Source organism: Phaenicophaeus curvirostris, chromosome 15 (assembly GCF_032191515.1).
Source record: "Phaenicophaeus curvirostris isolate KB17595 chromosome 15, BPBGC_Pcur_1.0, whole genome shotgun sequence".
NCBI classification, from domain to species: domain Eukaryota; kingdom Metazoa; phylum Chordata; class Aves; order Cuculiformes; family Cuculidae; genus Phaenicophaeus; species Phaenicophaeus curvirostris.
The window spans coordinates 21,090,122-21,104,889 of NC_091406.1; positions in this window are offsets into that span (position 1 = coordinate 21,090,122).

Sequence of the window (14,768 nt, forward strand, 5' to 3'; positions counted from 1 at the left end):
GACGATGACTAGTTTTCCTAGAGGAACCTCAGCCCGATGTTGTAGTCATGTCCTGAGCCCCAACTCCTGCTGCTCCTGACTGGTATCACTTGGTGGGCACTGGATTTATTGCATTACCTCACATGTGAGGGACTGTCAGTGGACCCTAAGAGCGACTCACCTGTGTCCCCTGGTGTTTTGGGATTGTGTCCTGCTTGCTGGGGTGACTGCCCTGCTGTGTGACCCTTGGGTCCCAGCTCATCCTCTCTCTCAGAATAAGCCTGCTCTTGCTGACACTGGGGATCTTTCCACCCAGCAAAACCTTCAGCTTTGACCTAGGAACTGAGCACTTAAGGACAGAGGTTACCAAAAGCAGCATGTTCAGTTAGAAGCTGTCCTATGCAGACCATAGGGAATGACTAGGAAAAGAGTCACACAGAAGAATATAGGACTGCCTGTAGAAGTTCAGATTTAGCTTGACTAGATCTTCTGCAAGAGAAAGAGGCTTACTGCAACACAGCAGAGATTGATCCAAGCACATCCCTTTTTCTCAATGACAAGTAATAGAGATGTTCAGAAAAGCATAAAGAAATGGCACAAAAAGGATTATTCCTTGTATACATTTCTGTGCGTAATAGATACAGGGACCTACAAGGCAAAGTGACACCACGTTGCCGCATTTGATAGCCCACAGTGGACATAACCTCTGTAATCTTTTTAATCCATTTAGATGCTTGACCTCTACAATAACCCGTGTTAATGAGTTCTTCTGTTATGTGATGTGCATCCTTCCATTGTGAGCCTGCTGCTTGGATGCTGTCTGCTTCTTGCTGCAGAGAATCAGAAACCAAATCTCAGGAAAAAACAGGAGAAAACGTGAGACAAGAGGAAAGAGGAGCAAAAAGCATGGGTGACAATTCCCAAGCTGCAAGATAGACAAACAGCATTACGTATGTCCTCCTGCCCTTCTTATGATTGATATAATCAGGCTCTGTGTTCCAGAAAACATACTGCATGCAGCTTGAGAGCCTAAATAAGACAAATCTCTGAGGAAGAGTGGGCCAAAGTGACTTGTTTTTTCTTTCCAGCAGTATCCAAGGGACAGAGTTCAAATCTGTATGTGCTTTATTTGTGTGCGAGGTAAACACACAAGCCAGTAAGGGTTCCTGGGGGCAGTCAGCATAAACGCAGGGCACGCCTTCCCACGGCGCATGCTTTTTTTGTAAGAGCAGTAAAACAACAAACAGAGCGGAAAGAAATAACAAGAAATAAAATACTTTGTGTTCTAATCCATCTTGAATGTTTATCTAGTAAATATATAGTCCAAGTGCCTGAACCATCCAGATTTATTTAATTTTTAAAACATCATCTGTGCAGACCATGTTCCAGGGCAAACAGGTTTTATTATCATACATGACACGCTGCCTGCCTGGCTGCACAGCAGAGCTTTCAAATGGGGCTTTGCAGGCCTTTTTTTCCTGGGAGGAATAGCCCACTTGTCTTGCCGGGGCAGCGGACCTCACATCATGAAACAAACAGGAGCTCCTGTCCCTCGTGCAATGCCTTACTATTTATTTCTTTGGATGTTTGGTCACTCTGGAAAACATTCACTCTGTTGAAAAAAATTCCCTGTCTGTCCATTTTCTGTTCACAATCAACACATCGCGGGCTCTTTTATCTATTTAAACAGCAGCAGGTGGCATTTTGGCCATTTGGCTGTCAGTCCATGCTCACCTGTTGGCAGGTGCTTGCGGTTTTACTTTAAGTGAGACAGATGAAAATTACTGTCAAACAGAAATTAAACATTTTGAACTACTTGAGTAATCAGGTTGTTTAGTGAAGTCAGGAGTCATCCAAAGGGCGTAAACAATGTATTTTTTTAATCTAAACCGTATGATTTTTCCCTCTCATCTGAAGAATAGTCTTACTGATACCAAATGCCATTCAGCATGCAAGTCATGGAAATAGAAAGCACATATTCTAGGCATTTTACTTTTACTTTTACAAAGTACCTTTGAATATTATCTAGTTGACCAGAAGACTTGAAAAAGCAGACTGCGGTCAGAAAGTGCTTTACTAAATTCTATTTGGTACAAATGATTAGAAAAGTATTTGAAGACATACTTCTTCCCACTTACACCAAAATTCTTTAGTTAAATGCTTAAATCAAAATTACATTTGTTTTTGTTTTCAATACTCTTAAAAACATTGCTGTTTCTCTGACAAAATGGAAAATACAGCCTTCATAATAACCTTGTGAATTGCTTACTCCGAGTCCTAATGGTGTGTATGTTCTTCATTTTTATAGGCCGAATTCCTGCTTTAGCTCCGTGTTGCTGTGACATTCAGTACAGTCAGGTCTGCCACGGATCTTTCAAATTATTTCAAGTTTGCAAGGAATAAGAATGTCTTGGATAAATGTTCTGCTGGTATTTAACCTTAAAGGCTATGTTTCTGAGGAAACACCAGTATCCTCCCTTAATATGCACTGCTGGTTTTAGTGGCATAACAAAGAAACTGAAGATAAAACAACAGACAAAATCTGCAGTTTTTATGTGACTTCTCTTCCTTGTCTCTGATTTCACCCACACAAGTCTGTCATCAGCATTATTTTTTCTTTTAATGAGGCCAAACAGTACTCAGTTTTTTCCTACTGACTTTCAAAAGAAAGCACATTGTTGTTTCATTTTATATTATTACTTAAGTCAATCTTTGTGTAGCCAAAAAAAATATACATGAAAATTTATAGCTTCTGGGTAAACCAGTTTTGCAAAATTCTACTTGGCACTTTCTTTAGCCAGTAGTATTTTCTGATAGGAAAACAAAAATAACTTAATGCATTTCATTGCTGCAATCTCCAGATCCAACGATAGGCCGGATTGATTTTAATTTATTCATTTCTCTACTAGATTAAAAAACAATGCATCACCTTGAAATGCTAGAAGTCATGCACTAAAATAAAGATCAAAAATACCATAACTCAAATCATCTGAAGATCAGTCATGAGCCATCTGAACTTCCTGACTGAAACTGTGGTATTTCTGTGGGAGCTAGTTTAATGTCACCCTAAATCTGTCCTTCCTCTGATCGAGTCCTACCTTAATGGTTTCATTAATGCTGAGAGTCCACTTAGATGCAAAATTTAGCAACCCTTTGGAAACAATTCTCCATTCAGCTTTACAATCTTTCTGAAAATAAGCCTTCAAATTCGTCAGCCTCTGCAGGACAAAATCCTGCATCGTAACCCTGACCTGCGTCAGACTGCAGAGGCATCAGGAAGCATCCATTTTCATCCAGTTCAGGCACACGCCTCTGGGGAGACCTTTATTTGCAGTGCTTCAGACCCTCACGCTCCTTTAGTCTGGATCATTCCAAAAACCACTTCCCAGAAGGTCCAAGACATCAGAGTAACTTTCTAACCCTGGCAGAAGTCTACGCCCAGAGAGAACCAGAGTCTCCTAAATGTTAATGCTGACATCTAGCTGTGGTAGAAGCAGGCATTCCAGGAATCCTATACATGGAAGCTACAGGCTCTTGATTACTTTGACCAACCCTAGCATACTTACATATTAATGCAGTAATTAGTATGGTAAAATGTTTACAGGCACTGCTCACCCAGTTGCAAAAGAAGCTGCTGGGGCTCTTTGCCCAGTGGACTTCTGAGCATCTCATGCTCAGGAGATGATAGGTTTCTGCTACAAGCCCTGGCTAAATTTCTACGTGCAGGACCAGTACTCTGCCCTGGTGTATTTTTCTAGTATTCCTGGATGACCAAAACTAGGTTAACATTTTAAAAGATCAAAGGATTTTTTTCATGCTGACACATGAAAGTTTAAGGTACTTTCTGGAGCTGAAGAGCAGGCAAAGCTGCCACGGAGATAGAGGCTTGCTCTCGCATGACAGGCGTGGAAGCAACACCATTAATTCCTTAGGTTCAATCAGTATTTGCACCAGTTGTTGAATGTAATTGTTAGAAGATGCTAAAAAAACTACAAATACAGGTAGCAATGAGATTCTGGATAAATAATCCGTACCTGCATAACAATACTCTCACTACCACCACACTAGATAATGTTCAGAGACATTAATTTCTATTCCAGGTTTGGAAATCCATGACTGGTTCCCAAAAGAAATCTGTCTCACGATTAAGGAAAAATTGTGATCACTTGCAAGCCTTAACAACTGTGGAAACTAAACACAGCCATGGAAGGGAAGATTTCTGCTTAAACAAGTGCTGCGCAAAGAAAAACCCCTGAGTGAGCCGACCTTCAGTAGTTCCCTGCTGAGCAAATGATTTCCAGTAGTTATTGTATTTTTATGTTTCCTCAGCTGAGACCATCTAAGATAGGCAAAATGATGCTGTCTCTGTTTCTAGTAGCCTGAGAGTGCTGATATTTAAACTGCAGCCCTCTAACCGTCTAAGATCAGGTCATTTAGCAGAGATATTTATCTCCAGTCAGAAGCATCAAGCCCTTTATTTCTCCAAAGTTTCATTGAAGAGATATATTGAATTTCAGCACACTTCGCTAAGAGCTGAAGAAACAGCCTCCCTAGAAGCACGGCTGCTCCCCAGCTTTGTAGGCTGAGCTGCCCGGCTCTGGTGCTCCCCCCAGGCTCAAACTATCAGCTGCCATCTCAGTCTCCCATTGTTATTATTTTAATTACTCAGCATCCCAGGGAAAAGCCTAACAAAACACCACTAAAACCAGATCTCCCAAACTGGCTGGAGTTCTCCTAATTCTTCCCTTTTCCCTTCATGTCTGACCTTTCTCTTTAAGAACATACGGAAAGTAACAGTAAAAGGACGGAGTCCTTGTATGTTTTAGAAGACACCTGGGCCCATCAAAATAAATTTTCTCATGTTTTATTATACTCTTCTAACAGAAGACCAAATTAATCTTTGTTAGTTCAATATAAATTTTATGTCTGAATGTCCAAAAATATTTGCAAAGTGTCAGAATAATGGAGATTATGATTAAAGATTATGGGGCTACTTGGTTAACTGCTTTTTCTCACCTTTAAAAGATGTCCTGCGTACCTTCTGAATCTCCCAGTTTTAGAAAATAAGGTGGTTACAGCTGCTTGGATGCCAGATTAGAGAGGGACTGGGAATTGAAACACAGAGAAGCAGCCCACATTTTGCATTGAAAGCTATTCATAATTATTGCTATTTTCAACTGTCACTGATGGTTGAGGAATCAGTGTAGGATTCCCTTGCAGGAGTTAGTGGGGCCCAAATCATACATGACCACACAGGATCAGAAAAGAACAAGTTTTTGTCTCTTTTCCCAGGCATCAAACCCAGAGTAAGGGTTGAAAAAATAGTTTCCCTTATGTTGTTAATAAATCCAAACTTATGAGATGGAATAAAAAATACTACTGACCTCACTCTAAGGACAGAAACCACTTAGAAATGCAGAGTGAAGGTAGAAATAAATTCTGTGCTGAAAGAATTTAAACATATGTTGGAAAGCAAAAGCAAGAGATTTACTCTTGAGTAGAACCTGTGGGTTCCCCAGCACAGGAGAGATGTTGCTGCCGGACTGGAGGGAGTGCAGCAGAGGAAAGTCACCAAACTGGGCAGGGAACTGGGGCCCGTGGCGCACCAGGAGAGGTTGTGGGAGCTGGGCTTCCCTTGCCTTCAGCAAATAAGACAGGCTAAACAGGGAAGCTGGCGGGCTCTTCCATTATCTTGTGGGTAGTTGCAGTCAGCACCCAGCCAGACTCTTCTCAGAGCTGCCCAGCCAAGGCAGGAGGCAGCAGACACCAGCTGCAGGAATGGAGATGCCATCTGCACAGAGGAAGAAAATAACCTTCAGATTATTTGATCAGGGAGATCAGACAGGAGAATGAGCTGCCCAGAAAGGCTGTGGGGTCTCCAGCCTGGAGATGATCAGAACTTGAATAATCAAAGCACTCAGCAACCCAATCAAATTGTGAAAGGAGCAGGGGCAGGACCTGCAGAGATCGTAGCCAACTTAAATTACTCCGTGGCTCTCTGTACAGAAGTAGTATATACTACATTCTTCTGGGATATTTGGAAAATATCCAGAAGCTGTTTGGGAAAATATACCAAAAGCAATTACTAATACAAAGTGGGGTGGTGCCAACAAGAGAGATGATTTATATTTGTATCGGTAGTGTTTTGGGAGCCAAGGTTCCTGATGGACCACAGCTCCTGCTTAAACTCCTGTGTCCATCCTATAGAATCACCTGAAATTTTCCTTACCAGGTCTCTGACGCAGCTGGTTCTGCAAAGGAAAATTCAGGCACAAACTTCTGTTGCACTTCCACCTGAAAAGGTCGAGATTGTGTGTTTTTTAGGTCCTTGGAGACAGCCTTAATTAGTCTGATCTTCTGCAGGAACTTTTACTTAAAGTAAAATGAGCAACAGCAGCATCTTAGCTTGCTGTTTGATATTTTGATATAGTTTCAGCAGATACAAAACTCAGTCCACAAACTTATCCTCACAGTCAGCACAATCTGCTTGCAAATCCTGAGGTTTGCTGAACTGTTTCCACTTCAGGTGAAGAACAAATCAATTTACAAAACAAAACGCCACTAAACAAAACTATGCTAAACTTAGGGTCTATTCACAGAGTGGAACTAAACTCTACTTTACATATCCCGAAGCTAGCTCTAAATGTTGAGGAGTTTTTAGATCAAAATGGGCACAGATATTTAGACGTGCACAACCCAGCTTCTGCACCTGAATAAAGCCAGCCTTGTAAAAGAATTAGTTACTGTAGAGGACACGTTGTCTTTAAGGTTCCTCTCTGTATCATTAGAAAGTTGCTCTGCCTTGTTCTCCTCTCGTTTCTCACGGGAAGCTTCCCTCGGCAGTCCCTGACTTGTTCCTTTGGAGACCAGAGCGCTCACAGAGCCGCTTCTCATGGGAAAGCATAAAAATGTATGTAAACAATGATTGTTTACTGCTAAAGGAGAACTGACGAATCAGCTTGTAACACCACGGCTGCCTCTGCTGAAGAGGGGTATAAATGTGTTGTGAACTCAGAATAAAACGGCTTCACTAGATCATATTGGTCGTGTGATGTCCGTATCCTCTGCAAAACCCTGCACTGCACTGCTTACTCTTTGCCACCTCAGCCACTCCTTACACATAGGGTGATCTTAAGGCAGTCACATGGATTATGCAGTTTGTGACTGCTTTATATTAACACCACGGACAGCTGGAGTAGGCATATTTACCCAGTACGTCACTACCATCCTACTCTCTCTGGGTTGGCTCACACAAGGCGCTGTATTCACAGAAGAAATAATTCTTCTGTTTCAGGGCCACTGGCAACCAGAAACCCTTTGCTCAAAGTGTTCTGATGTTCTCAAAGGAGAAAAAAATAATTTGTTTTCCAGTTCAACTGACCTCTTGTTTGGAAATTGAAGCTAATTATCATGAAACTTTTCAAAAAGATGAATACTTTGAAATCAGATTTGGAAAGGAGACTAATCTCATGAGCATCGTTAGACTCTCACTTTCCAAGACAAGTTCCGGTGGAATCCCTTATGAAATCTCAGACGTTGGCACCTCCCTCACCTTGACTCAGGATGACACAGGAGAAAACCACCTTGTCCTGCTAGCTGGCATCATCTCTCAGCCAAGGAGGCAAAAGCTTTTCCTCTTTCCAGGTTCACAGCAAATGGACCAGAGCAGTAGAACCAGCGTGACAGCAGCTGGCAGCGACAGACAAACAGCTCTGGAGGAACATGCGGGACACAAGTTCCCAAAAAGATGGGTTTTCAGACAATCCTTTTGCTGTTGACCCCATCCTGAGCAGACCCTGTTCTGTAGAAGGGAAGGAGACCTCCATGCTCTGTCACACACGGTGAGGCTGCTCTTAACTAGGGGCCGACTGCAGCGGTTGGTCCAGGGATCTGGAGAGCTGCAGTCAGCTCCCAGCTTCCGCAATTCAGAATGTAAAATACTTGTTTGAAGACCGGGTACCAAGGGCTCACTGGCACCTTTCGGATAAGAGATGCTCCTCGATGCTGCTGGCCCTTCGGTTCCTGCCTGTGGGTGACTGGTGCGCAGCAGGACAACAGCATCGCTTGTTACATCTTCTTTCTTGGGCAGATGATTAACCCGAAGTGTAAAGCTGCTGTGAAGGTGTCTCTAGCTGAACAACTCATCTGAAAACTTGAGCTGCTCTTGTCAAGGCTGCGGAGATCCAGCCTTCTCCCCTCAGTCCCCAGCCCCAGCTGATAGCCAGAAGCCAAGCAGCCCTCACAGGCTGAGGATCTGTGCTCAGCCTGGCTCGGCCGTGTTGACAGAGAATGGTCCACACTCTTCTTCTGGCATGGAACAGCTCCAGGCGAGCAGCAGAATGGATCGGAGCTGCCAGCCTCCCTGCTCTGCTCCAGACGGAAGAGAGCTGCTGAGCACATGTGGCCTCTGGGCTTCGTAATCTCTAGCCACAAAGCTCTCCTCTCTATTGCATTTGTGCGTATTGGAAGCGATTACATTTTCCTGGAAGGCTTTGGCCCCCTGGCTGCTGCCTGCGATGGCAACGCTCCTTCCCCGAATGGCTGCTGGCGGGAGGATTGGCAGTGACAGCCAGCAGGAGCTGGGAGCTCTCTGCCTTCGTGTCCTTGGAAGCAGCTGTGGAAGCTCCTGGCTCGCAGGAAGGTCGGATGGGCGGAACGGTGCTCCAGGGCAGAAGAAGAGGTGTTTCACTCCCAAGAGAAAGCATGCTGGGGATGAGTGCAGAGGGCGAGGAGGAAGAACGGTGCAGATGGTCTGCACTGGCTGCCTCGCCAGCCGGAGCCAAAAAACAGGATGGAGAATGTGACACCGTATTGCATCAGGCATTTATGCAAAATTAGTGCTGTAGGACCAGCCAAGGTTCAGGGGTTTGAAGGCTTCCTCAGAGCCAGGAAGGCTTCTCTGGACTTGCTTGGGACGTAGGTGGGTGAGCTATGGGACAGATCTCTAGCGCTTCACGCCGAACAGACTCACCGCTTGGCTTCGTGGCCTGCAAAATCGCTGCAGCCCTTCGCAGGGAGTGAGTCTTGTCCCTCTCCAGCCCCACAGAAATCCCAGGAATGTCTCAGAATTCAGGCAAGTTCAGCTACCTGGCTAAACCATCTCATTAGCTTTATAGAGCCCAGGAACAGAAGAGAAACTCAACCCTTCTCTTTGTTTCATGGACCGGGGCCCCTGAGAAGTGTCATAGGAGAAAGGACCCAGGGTGCTAGCAGCAGCGATGTGCACATCTGTGAGGGGAATGGCTCGAGGCTGGAAAGAAGTTATTATTCTGGATGTTAGGACATGGATCTGACAAGCTTGAAGAAGTGAAGGTTACTCGTTGCTCTGTCACTTCTATTGTTACCCCTCTGACATCTGGGTGTTTCTCTGCACCTATTTATAAGGAACACAACAAAGGTATGGATACGTCTAGCTGCCAGCATCTGAAATCGGAGATCAGAGAGTGAGCAGGGTTCACAAGTCAGAACCAGTCATCTGGGGTGTCGCAGAGGTTCTGTGATGGGGCTATTTCTGTTTAATCTCTTTATCAATATTAAAGACTATGGAGAGCTCCCTCAGTCCATTTGCAGGTGACACCAAGTTGGGCAGGACTATCAATCTGCTCAAGGAAAAGATGACTCTGAAGGGACTTCGGTGTGGTTGGACTCATGCGCTGAGGGCTACAGGATGGGGACTAACGCATATCATCACTGGGTCCGGTACTCAGGTAACAACAACCCCATACAGAAATGCAGGCTCATGACAAAAATGAACTTCAAAAGCTTTATTATTGACACCAAACAATATTACATTACATTACTTATTCCTAGATTAACATGTCTCTAAAACTACATCAGTCACTTCCAAAGATTCCTGCTGTTTCTAGACCAGCCCCGACTAACGTCCATCCCCTCTGCCGGCAGCCGGGGGGTTTGGGGGACAGAAGCAGGTTGGGCAGTGGTGGGAGATTGGAGCTGGGCGGCGCGGTGGTGTTGGCCGGGGAGCGGCACCAGGTGCTGGTGGTCCATCCCTCGCCAGCTCTGGAGGGCGGAATGGAATCCGGTCATTCCTGGGTGCCTGCCCAGCATCGGGATTGGGCCACCAATCTGGTCGTGGAGGGGGCCCAATGAAGAGTGGGGCAGGAGGTGAGCGGCGCTGGGGTGGAGGTGAAGGACGAGCTGGAGCTGCCTCCTGGACTCCATCAGGGCTGTTTCTGCGGTGACGTTTTGCTGGGGCTGGACCAGCACTGGTGCTTGGGGCATCTGGGTCAGCCCATGGCTCACTTGCAGTGCCTCTGGGTGTTGCACAGTTCTGGAGGTCGTTCTCCTCTTCCATTCCTGCTGCCATTTGGCCATGCGGTGGCCATCTCATGGGAATGGAACGAGGTGCTGACAGTCCATCCCTCGCACGTTTTGCAGCTCGGGATTGCAGTTGGTCAGTCCTGCCATCCAACCAAGGAAATGACCTCAGCCACAAAGCTGGGAGTCGAGGGGACTCCGTGTCTGCTGAGGTACGACGTGTGCAGGGCTGGGATGAATTTATGGACGGATCCTGAGCTGCGTCCTGGATGCCATCAGGGCTGTGGCTGCGGTGCCATTTGGCTGGGACTGGACCAGCACTGGTGCTTGGGGCGTCAGGGTCAGCCCATGGATTGGTTGCTCTGAGGTAGGAGGCTGCACAGGTCTGGGGTCCATTGTCCTCCTCTGCACCTCCTGCCGCTGCCAGAGCATCACCTCTTCTCTTTCTTTTGCATTTGACCCCTTTCCTTGGGCTCCGTGGGGCTGCAGCCGGGGCTCGCTCTCTTTCCCCAGGGCTTTCCCTGCACATCCTGAGGAGGTCAGGGTGATCTCTGTGGAAGAAGGGGCTGTAGAAGCAGTGCAGCTGCAGAAAAGAAAGAAGAAGAGTCAGTGCCATCCTTCCTGGAAAGGGCAAAACCAAGACTCCCTAGTCAATCATTTGCATCAGGAAAGACATGCCTGGCTGTGACAAAGGGCTCCCTGGGGCTTGGATACCTCCAGGTTCAGCTGAATCAAATGTTTGAATTGAGCTTCTTTAAGGAATGACCACACTGGAATTCTCAGCTTTTGGGAGCAGAGGAACAAAGTTTTCCAAAGCCTGAGAACTGTTGGAGAACCTCAAATACCACTGGTTTTCAGCCCTCTCAGCGTGCAATGGACATGTCGGGAATAACATGATGCCGAGGTGTGTCTTGTCAGCGTTTAGCAAGTGCCACAAGAAGAATGGAACTCTTGGTCCAGCCAGGTGCAGAGTGAGCATGAAAAGAGCCCCAAGCGATGGGACCGTGATGGTGTTTCACATCCCTAACCAAATCCCTCTGGTCAGCACTTCTGCACTGGCAAATTCCTGCATGGAGAATTCCTGAAAACAACCTTAGACCAAATTGGTCCATGTGCTCCCATCCCCATCCTCACTGGCTGCCTGGGAAAGGTCTATTTTATCGGAATGGGGCCCTCACCCCATCAACTTTCCTGAGGATTCTTTTGAGTGAGAGGAACTCTCTTACCTTGCCCAGTGTTTGTCCTGCTGCTGTTATTGCTCTCAGCTCCTCAACAGAGAGGGAGATGCTAGAATCCTCTTCCATTTTCTTGAATCCATGGAGGGTAAGCTGGGCGATAAAGTCTGCCATGCACTCGCATTCAAAAATCCCATGGGGTCCTTTCTTCCTCAGCACTCCCTTTTCAAAGAGATTCTCTGCGATCACCACGCAGTTTCCGTTGTCTCCCCACCAGACTGACTGGAAGTGACGGCTGACGACGACCTTCCAGAGCTTCTTGAGGAAGGTGCAGGGAGAAGTGGTGCTGGCCCTTTGTGGAACCTGCACATTCTGGTTCATCCGAGTCAGAGGATGAGTCTGGTGATGGTGACTTCAGGTTATCTCTCCTGGCTGAGCTCGGGTGCAGCTTTGAGCCTCAGCCCTTTCCCTGACCAGCGAGACTGAGTCCTGCCTGTCAGTGGGATGAAGGACTGCGGCGTCTGAAGCCTCGGTGCCTGGGCAGCACCACGGCAAGTGCCTGCTGGTCACTGTGATGCCTGGTCCCCTCACTGTGACCTCACCGTGTGGCACACGTCTCCTGGCAACTGGAAGTGGAAGAGAGAACAAGTTCTAAAATGTCCTATTTTCTTTCCATGGAGAGCGCTGGTTTTAGCCAAGAGTGAATCAAACTGTGTTTGTGGCTGGAATATCCTGCTAGGGCTGCATTGCACCCCATTTTTCATGGGAATTGGTCCCAGTGAGGTATTGGGAATGGTGCAGCACTAGACATCAAAGTTCCCCAGAGCTAAAGTTCTTCCCTTGGATTCCTTTCTTTCTTCTACGGAATATCCTGTGCTCTGGAATTTTTCGGAGCGCTGTTTTTTCATGGCTGTTCTGTTCCCCAAGTGATGCTTTAATTTTTCAGCAGCCCCTCCTTGCTGCTCCGTGGTATGATCCAAAAAGGAAACCTTACCTGAAATGCCTCTTGCAATTTAAACTAACTGGTGCTCTTCAGCCCATACTTTTCTTAGATTTGGCTCTTATGCTTCCCATGGCTGTAGAACCTTTAGAATCAAAACTAGAAGACTCAGTTATGTTCTTTCCTCCTTTTTGTCTAAGTATCTACAAGTATCTGACTTAAGTGGGACTGTGAGAACCTCCTGAGGTTCAACAAGGCCAAGTGCAAGGTCATAAACCCTGGTTGGGGCAATCTCTGTTTTCAGTACATGATGGGGGATGAGGTGACTGAGAGCTGCCCTGCAGAGAAAGACTCGGGGGTGCTGGTCGATGAGAAGCTTGACATGAGCCAGCAATGTGTGCTCACAGCCCAGAAGGCCAACAGTATCCTGGGCTGCATCTAAAGAAGTGTGGCCAGCAGGTCAAAGGAAGTGATTCTGCTCCTCTGTTCCTCTCCTGTGAGGCCTCGTCTGGAGTAATGTGTCCAGTTCTAAAATCCTCAGCATAAGAAGGATATGGAACTGTTTCAGCTACCTTTTATTAGTATTTTTAACCAAGCAATTCTCACTGTTGGATTACCAAATGCATACAAATATGCCACAAAAACATTGACCAAAAATGATTCCTTACGGCTAATAACATAACCAAGTATTAACCTAAGTTCTGAAGAACCTTCAGAAAAAAGGCAGCAGGAATAAAACAGAAAATATCTCAGTTAAGTGCTCCTTTCCTTGAAGGCTGAGCATGGAATCAAAACAACACCGATTGTTTAAGCCTTTGCCCTGTGTGCTGCTTTGTTGCTTGAGTGAAAAATAGTCTCATTTGGAAAATTAGTTTTTCCACAAGTGCTTTTTTCCTTTTTAGTGTGTCAAACTGATTATGATACAGCTGGAACTAGGTGTACATCAAAGAGATTCTGCTGAGATGCTTTGATCAGAAAAAAGGCCAAAAAAAAGAAAAAAAAAAAAGGAAAGGAGGCTTATCAGCTTGTGTCTGAAACACTATTCTGTAAAGCATTAAGATATTTGGAGAGGAAAAAAAATACCCCAACTATCAAGTTCCAAAATCGGTCCCAGAGGTTATAAGCAAGTCACAGGAGGCCCTTTAGTTTATCCTTGATCCTTTTGAGGAGCTGGAAATGAAAACATCATGCAGAAGCTGCAGCTTCAATTGGACATAATATCTGAAAAAAAGATTGATAGTTCTTCCTTGCTAATGAGGAAAAAAAGCAAGTACTCTGGAAGAATGCCGTCCCGCCTTGCTAGCTGACATTAATAGAGCTATCACACACATCTAAATATTATAAAATTCAGGGTAACTCACAAACAAGTTTTGCACATTTGTCCTCTGGCTGCTTCAGAGTTGAAGCTCGATCTTTCCCTTCTCCAAAAAAAACCAACTAGGAAAGAAGGTGCTGGGTTGGTTTTTTTTATGTTTTGGTTATCCCCTGCCTCCAGCTTACAAATTACACCAAGGAACCAAAACAGCTGCTTCTGGAGTCACTGTTATCCCCTTGGGTAACGTTGCCCTAATATTGCCTTAGAGAAGGGGTCTCTAAGCTTACGCTGGACAGGTAATACTAATTTAGGACAGGAGACACAAGAAGGAGCTTAAATACCAGTTTCAGTCCTCATTCAGCTGAACATGGCTTGTTGTGTGCGTGGAAATTTAGGACTAGATAAAGCACCTGTGCCTTTGCTTCGTGCCTTTCCACTTAAGACAGTTCATTGTTCGAAGGGCAGAAGGAGGTTTGGATTAAAAAAATCCACAACAACAAACATCCACACAAGGAAAATAACACAGTCTTTATTCTGTTCAACTAGATTCCGATACTGCCACCAGCCTGCATGAATGACACAAGGAACAGGTAGCCTTAACTCCTGAGTTAATGTGATGATTGACAATCACGTCAGCCTGGGGCTTGGGATGGTCGTGTTCAATATCCATATGATCAGAGTAATAGCGATGTTTATGCAATAGCTGTGCACTGAGGCTTCATATGAAATATCTAAATTTTGTAGTCTACAGCGAATACTTTGCAAACATTCCTCCACTTTACAATAGGACTCAGAAAAGGGCCAGAAACATGATTTTTTTTCTTTTAAATGATCATTACTGTAGCCCCGAGTAATCAAATCTCTTCCAGTTAAAAGATATTTTCTTTCCTATATTCAGAGGGTAGTAGATTCAGTTGTTTTCCTCCTACAGGTGCGAAAAGAAGAACTTTCCTAGCAAAGAGCATTAATAGCTGGGAAGAGTCAGTGCATTTTTTTGAAAGTAGCCTTGCATTAAGCTACTTGTAATTTAAATACTGTATCAGTTACTGTGATATACTATCATTATTTTAAATATAATGTA